The following is a 7,559-nucleotide window of genomic DNA, read 5'->3' on the forward strand; positions in this document are numbered from 1 at the left end:
CCATTCCATATCCCCTTGCCCTTGGGCCTCATGCCTTCATTACCACAATATCCCACTGATTAGAGACCAACCCTATTCCACGTGGAGGGAAATACACAAGGCATGAATGCAAGGAGGCTGGGATCATTGGAGGACAATTTGGGGGATGGGCTTCCACACCTGGAAATAACAAATATTTCTCCATTTTTCAGATGTCAAGTTCAAGTCATAAAATGGATAGAAATAAGGCAAAAGTGTTCAGACCAGGGAGGATTGTGTATGTCAGATTAAGAAGATTGGTTTAATCTCGTAGATGTGTGGCTTTCAACCTCAGCGTGCCCTCACCTGGAGGACTTGTTAAAATGCAGACGTGAGGCCCTCCTCCCCAGAGTTTCTGATTCAGTAGGTCTGGGGTTAAACCTGCCATTTGCTTTGCTCACAAGTTTCCAGGCGATGCCGCTGCCGCTGATTGGGGGACTGCAGTCTGAGAACCTCTGTTGTGGGTAAAGCAGATTTTAAGCAAGACAGTGATGGGACCAGATTTTTATTTTATGTAACTCTTTCTGGTGATTTTGTGAAGCATAGATTTGTGTAGGCCCCATCACAGGCTTTCAGCCATACACGTAAGGTATAACTGAAACTTGAACTAGGACAAAGAATGTCCGGCTGGAAATGACAGGTAAGAGAACAATCATTAAATGTCCCTGTCCGATGGCTCTTTGGATTTGATGGGGGTGGGGGAGGAGGGAAGAGTGGAACTGGAGTAGATGAGAGAGGAAAAAAGGCCTTAGGACAGCTCTCAGTGTCTAGTATGGATAACTGGGTGACGGCATTAGCATCAATTGAGAAAAAAAAAAATGAAAGGAAGGGGCAGCAGGTTGGCAGGTGGTGGATATGCTGAATTGAGTTGGAAGGAAGGACCTCTACCGGAGGAGCCAGCAAATACGTGGTTATATGAGTCTGAAGCCTGGAGGTAGAGACATGGATTTGAGAGTCATTAGCAAATAGGTAGTGACCCTGGGAATTGATGAGCTCACCCAGAAAGTGGAGCAGGGAGCTGGGAGTGAGCCCTAGAGGGGCGCTTCTCCCCTCTACCGTGCATAGAAATCACCTAGTGATTCTGTTAAAATACAGACTCTGATCCAGCTGGTCTGGGGTGGGGCTTGAGATTCTGCATCTCTAACAAGCTCCCAGTGATGCCAAAGGCACTGGTCTGAGCATTCCTGTAGTAACAAGGCTCTAGAGAACACCAGCACTAGAGGGGCCAGAGCAGTGCAGAGAACTGGGAGAAAACTGAAGGAGATACGAAGTCAGAGAAGTATGAAGACAATTCAAAGAGTGCATTATCACAGAAACACACTCTATTCTATTAAGAGAATAGACCTTCCAGAAGTTTACACAATTCTTAGTGTTAAATATGCAGGGGAGGAAAAGTATCTGTTCCCTCTACCCATCTGAGGTTCATTGGCTGGGACTCTGTCAATAAGACTGACGAAAGACAAATTAACAATAGAAAAACAACAACATTTACTAACACGTGCATCCCACACACAAGTGAGAGAACTCAGAGGAAACTCAAAGGGATGGTTAGAACTGGGGTTTATATAGCATCTTAACAAAAGAGCAATACATTTTTAGAATAGTGACAAGACAAAGAAAAAGGACTTCAAATTTCTAGGGGTATGAATTGTAGGAAGATAAATACATAGGAGAACTAAAAGGTAAGGGCTAGTCAGCAAAGTTTGTTATGTAGATCTCTCTGGTGCTCTCTCTGGGCTGACAAAGGTCTAGAGTCGTCTCTGGTTATTAACTTCTGCTCTTCCTAGTAGAGGGGAGAAGGGGCCCCTTTTGAAAATGTATGTCCTGCTGTTGGGCAAATAGGGGAGGGCAGGGAGCTTCTCTTGTATCTGCTTCTCCTCAATTGCCTTCAGCTCAAAATAATCCTTATGCCAAAGTGGTATACTTTGGGGTGGCATATTCTGGTCCCCTGTGAATGTTTGGACAGTTTAGAAGAGGGTGGAATTAGAAGCCAATTTGCGGTAGGTCAAGGGCTAAATGGGAAGTGAGTACTTGCTAAGAGCATAGACCGCTATTGTGAGAGGTTGGGTTGAGGTGAAGAGAAGTTGGGTGAAAATTAGGAATGGATGTGGAGTGAAGAAATGGCTTTATGTTTTAATCCTAATTGTAAAAGAAACCCGGGTGGTTACAGGCTGAGGGTGTGTAGCCAGTAAAGAGGGGAATGTGGAAAGATGGGGATACCCCCGACTTAAGCCCAGCTTCAGAGAAAGAATTACGATGTTATAAAGGGAATGGTTTTGATCAGGAGAAAGAGAGAAACCTCATCTCTTTGCCATGGGTATTAGCCCCACAGACCTGGCAGTCTGCAGTGACAGTGGTGTCCAGATGTGTACCTCGATTAATCTCACCGTCCAACATCCAGTCCTAGACAAAGAGAGACTTGCCCACGGGTCAGAGTTCAAGGATGATCAAGCCCTCGGGCCTGGCTTCCATTACTTCTTATCTGCAGTAAAGTTTGAGGATCCCTGGTTTAAACGATAATATGCTTGCTGTAAAGTCCTCCAATCAAGTGGTGATCTGGGCATAGCACATATGCTCTATAGACTGCAAAAAAAAAAAAAAAAAGCAGAACCAGAAAGTCGAGTATTATGTTTTATTCGGCGGACTTGCTGAGGACTTAAGCCCAGGAGACAGCCTCTCAGATAGCTCTGAGGGATGGCTCTGAAGAGATAAGGGAGAATCCAGGATGTAGAGGAGTTTTGGCAACAAAACCCAGGTAGTCAGAACATCAAAAATTCCTGTTAATTAAGAAAAAACAAATGTCTCAAGTTAATGAATTTAGTGCTTTTCTGTATATGGGAAGATATAAGAGTCTGGACTCACTGAAATCATTCCTTTGATATGCACCTTAACTATCTAGGACCAGTGTCCTGTTTTTTCCATCCTGAATCTTCTCAGGGTGCCCAGTCAGAGGCAGCTGCAGTGGCTGATGGCTTGATGGCCGCAACATCCTTTGTTTACTGATACTGCAGGTGACATTCTTTGTCTAGAGTTGTCTGTTTCAGCCTCTTTATGTTAAGGCATAAACATGATATTAACATCCAAAGAAAAAAAATGTCAAGAGAAGATGACTCATGTTTTGAACACAGAGTCCCAGGATTGCAGCCTCAGACGGCTTTCAGGAGGCTGGGCTGCTGCCGGAGGGAGATGTGGAGCTTCTGTGCTCCTCCATGTGGCCCCTCTGTCGCTTGCTGTCTTCTCTGGGGCTTCTCCTCTGGGCCTGTCTCTCTAGTAGGGTGGCCTGGCCTGGCCTTCATGGCAGCTCAGGAATCCAAGAGGGAGGAGACGGAAGCTGCTAGACCTTCTTAAAGTCTGGACTCAGATGCAAGAGGAAACGCTCACAGGCTCAGCACAGATTCAGAGGGAGAGGACTTTGCCCTATCAAAACTCATGATTGGGGCTTCCCTGGTGGCGCAGTGGTTGAGAGTCCACCTGCCGATGCAGGGGACACAAGTTCGTGCCCCGGTCCGGGAAGATCCCACATTGCCGCGGAGCGGCTGGGCCCGTGAGCCATGGCCGCTGAGCCTGCGCATCCAGAGCCTGTGCTCCACAACGGGAGAGGCCACAACAGTGAGAGGCCCGCATACCACACAAAAAAACCCAAAAAAACTCATGGTTAATTCCTCATCAGCTTCATTGAATCCTTGTTCTCTAGGTTAATATTTCCATTGTAGGTTTCCTTTGCAGGCAACTCAAGGATCAACTGAAGGACTTGACCATAATTTCGCTACAACCGTAGTAAAAGAGAAAAAGAAAAAATCATAGCTCATGAGCGGTTTATTTACTGAGAGAAATTTTCCTTGAGCCTGTGTTATTTGCTGGAGAAAAGAAATGATTTCTGAAAGTTACAATCTCTCTTTTAAGCAAGGGTTAATCGGTAACAGCTACAACATAACCATGAATAATTCATGCAGTCAATAAACATGTATTCAGAGCCTTCCTTCAAGCTGAGTTTACAGCTGGACTTAAAAGCCATTGTCCCTGTCCACAAAGAATTACAGCATCTTGCTATTAGAGTTGCCTTTTGAATTATCGGTGTTATTTGAGACTCCCTAGGTGTCCACAGTCTGTGGACATGAACAGTAGTCATCACTGGAACATGAAATGCTGTAATTTCACTGGTTTTGTTCCTGGTTGGTGACACGGGACCCTTCGTCATTTGTAAGCTCCCCTGCCAAAGACTTCCAGGGAGACCCAGAGGCATCTTAAACACGTGGGCAAATGAGTCCATTCCTTTTGGATACTGCCAGTCACCTCCCCCTAGAGCCATTGTTGATCTGCTGTCTGTGGTCTGTGTGCCTGTGAGCTGCGTAGTTGTTTTTGGCACAGCTGGGGAGAATGCCTTCCCCTTTGTGTTTCCCTCTGTGAGGTTCAGAGTGTTTTTTTTGTTTTTGTTTTTGTTTTTGCAGTACGCGGGCCTCTCACTGTTGCGGCCTCTCCCGCTGCGGAACACAGGCTCCGGAGGCGCAGGCTCAGCGGCCATGGCTCACGGGCCCAGCCACTCCGCGGCATGTGGGATCCTCCTGGACCGGGGCACGAACCCGTGTCCCCTGCATCGGCAGGTGGACTCTCAACCACTGCGCCACCAGGGAGGCCCCAGAGTGTTTTATTTCAGGCAAACGAACAAACACCAAGAGTGCTTGCTAAAATATAAAACAAATACTTAACTTTTAAAATGAATGGATGGGTTTGCCAGAAAGTAAAGGAAACCCAGAGTCCTGGCAGTAGGCAGGAGAATACCTGGAAGAAGCAAGCAGTGAAGTCGCCGGGTGCTTTAGGGACGCATTAGAGATGGAGCTCTGATTTCAGGGCTGACATAGAGGTGGGTAGGATGGGAGAGGGGGCAGGGATTAAAGCCTTGGGCCTGTGAAAGGCGGGAAGTTGGATCATTGATCCCCTTGCATAAAGGTAGGACCCATGAAGAGCTACGCAATTAAAAATACATCTCATAAAACACAGTCCTACAGCAGATAAACTTGTCCGCCCAGCCTGGAATATGAGTGGATATAAAGGTCTCTTTTGAGAATTTGTGACCACAGCCTGACCCTCTTGTAAGTCTGGGGGCTAAAATCACATTATTTTTAATATCTGACATATAGATTCTTAAACTGGACCCAAGTCTTGCAGGTGCCTTTGCAAAAGTGAAGGCAAGTCTTCTCAGGGGGAAGGCACCCTCTAACCCAGGCCTCAAAAAATGCTCACAGATTGTATTCCAAAGCACATGAGTGAACAATCTCCCTCTCTCTCTCTCTCTCTCTCCCTCTCTCCCTCTCTCTCTCTCTCTCTCTCTCTCTCTCTCTCTCACACACACACACACACACACACACACACACACACACACACACACACTACATAAGGAAATAAGCCACCATGAGCAAGAGTCAGCAGGAAAAGAAAATCCTTAAAGGCTTTAGGTGTTAGAAATATCAGGTAGAGGGCTTCCCTGGTGGCGCAGTGGTTGAGAGTCCGCCTGCCGATGCAGGGGACACGGGTTCGTGCCCCGGTCCGGGAAGATCCCACGTGCTGCGGAGCGGCTGGGCCCGTGAGCCATGGCCGCTGAGCCTGTGCGTCCGGAGCCTGGGCTCCGCAACAGGAGAGGCCACAATAGTGAGAGGCCCGTGTACTGCAAAAAAAAAAAAAAAATCAGGTAGAGAATATGAATTATGTTTGATGTATTTCTAAAAGTAGGAATTGAAACATAAGAAATAATCAACTAACAAAATGACTGGCATACTTGAATTTTAAAAAGAACTTCTAGAAATAAGATATGTAATTGGTTATGAAAACCTTGGTGGAAAGATTAAATATAGACTAAACAGAGAAGTGAACTAGCGAACTGAGATGAAGAAATGATACTGAATACACAACACAGACACCCACAAAAATGTAAAGTGCAACACACGTCTAAAGAGAATGGTGTCCAGGCAATATTTGAAGAGGTAATGACTGATTAAAGGAGCAGGGAAGAAATTATATTCCAAACTTCTGAAATTACTCTTTATGAGACAAGGCGAGGTTGGAAGAGAGTATTGTGTGTGAAGTGCGTTTGGGTGTATGTATGAGTGTGTGGTTTTGTGTTAGCTTAATGATCATTGTACCATCTTATTCCAATGGGAGAATTTTCTCTTTATCCTCATTTATGTTTGCTTATTTATTCTGTCCTTTCCTGTCTCAAAGGGATAGTTTTCTTTATTTTTAAAATTCTATTCTATGGTTTGGAAGCTATGTGTTATGTTTCTTTCTTTCAAAGAAAATATATTATTAACAGTATATTTTTCTATCAAAATTGGCAGTTATTTAGAATCTCCGTCCCGCTCCCAAATCAGAAAGGACTTTATCGCACTACTTATTGGACTCTCTCTCCCATATCCCTTGATCGTGCTATCGAAAATTATAGATTTACATTTTTTCCCAAAATTTTATTATGAAAGTTTTCACATACAGCAAAGTTGAAAGAATTTTCCAGTGGACACTCATGTACCCACCATTGAGATTCTATCATTCGTATTTTTCCACACTTGTTTCATGACGTCTTTTTCCATTTATTCATCCGATCTATCCATCAATTCATCTTACTTTTTGATGCTTCCAAGCACGTTACAGATCATTTACCTTTGTTTTTAAACCAGACAAAAGAGCTATTCTTAGTAATAAGTCAATGGTTGAATAATTTACCTTTTTTTTACTAATTGTTTTGCTCACTTCTTACACTTGCTGCTCAGTTTTGCATTTGCCACTGCGTATGCCTCTGGTAAGGCTATTCCCCAGTTTGTTGTTCCATATGATTTGTGAGTGAGGAAAGTGGGGGAAAGGGGCCTGTGTGAATTGGGCCGTGAATTAGAGTAAATGAGCTTTAAGCAAGGGGCTGGTGGTTTCTTCTTAGCTAATACCATGCTTGAACTTTACAACGTCTATTTGCCTGCCAAGAGATATTATGGCAGACTTAGAATATTTATGGAAGGATTGACTGGGATTCTTCAGGCTTTCTGGAGGAAATAGAATGTCTTGGGTTGCTCTGCTAAGTATTTTATTATTACGATGAAAATTCATTCTCTTCATGAAGAGCTACCATTCAATACATAGTTTCCCATTCAATCAAGTACAGATGTATGACATCTATAACAGGCGGCATTTAAATGTCCAAGTTCAATTTTGCTGTGCAATTTCAAATTTAAATGGAAGCAACTTCATATGATGAACTAATCTCAGAGGTCTCTAACAGGCAGAAGTGTAAAGGGTTAAATGCAGAATCATTAATGGCTTCTGGCTTCTTGGGCTTTTTAGCTGATGGCAGTTAACCTGCTAAACTCCTACTGAATCTATCACTTAATGATAGCTCTACTTGGAAGAATTAAGAGGATAAAAATGATTCTCTTATGTGAGATGTTGATAAGTAACTTTTGTCTGGTTCTAAGGTAGAAATGTCTATGGCCATCAGCAGAGTGGAGGAGAATTATATTTTAGTTCAGTTGAGGCATACTCAATACGCTGTGAGGATAGGA

The sequence above is a fragment of the Delphinus delphis genome, chromosome 12 (genome assembly GCF_949987515.2).
Source record: "Delphinus delphis chromosome 12, mDelDel1.2, whole genome shotgun sequence".
Taxonomy (NCBI): Eukaryota; Metazoa; Chordata; class Mammalia; order Artiodactyla; family Delphinidae; genus Delphinus; species Delphinus delphis.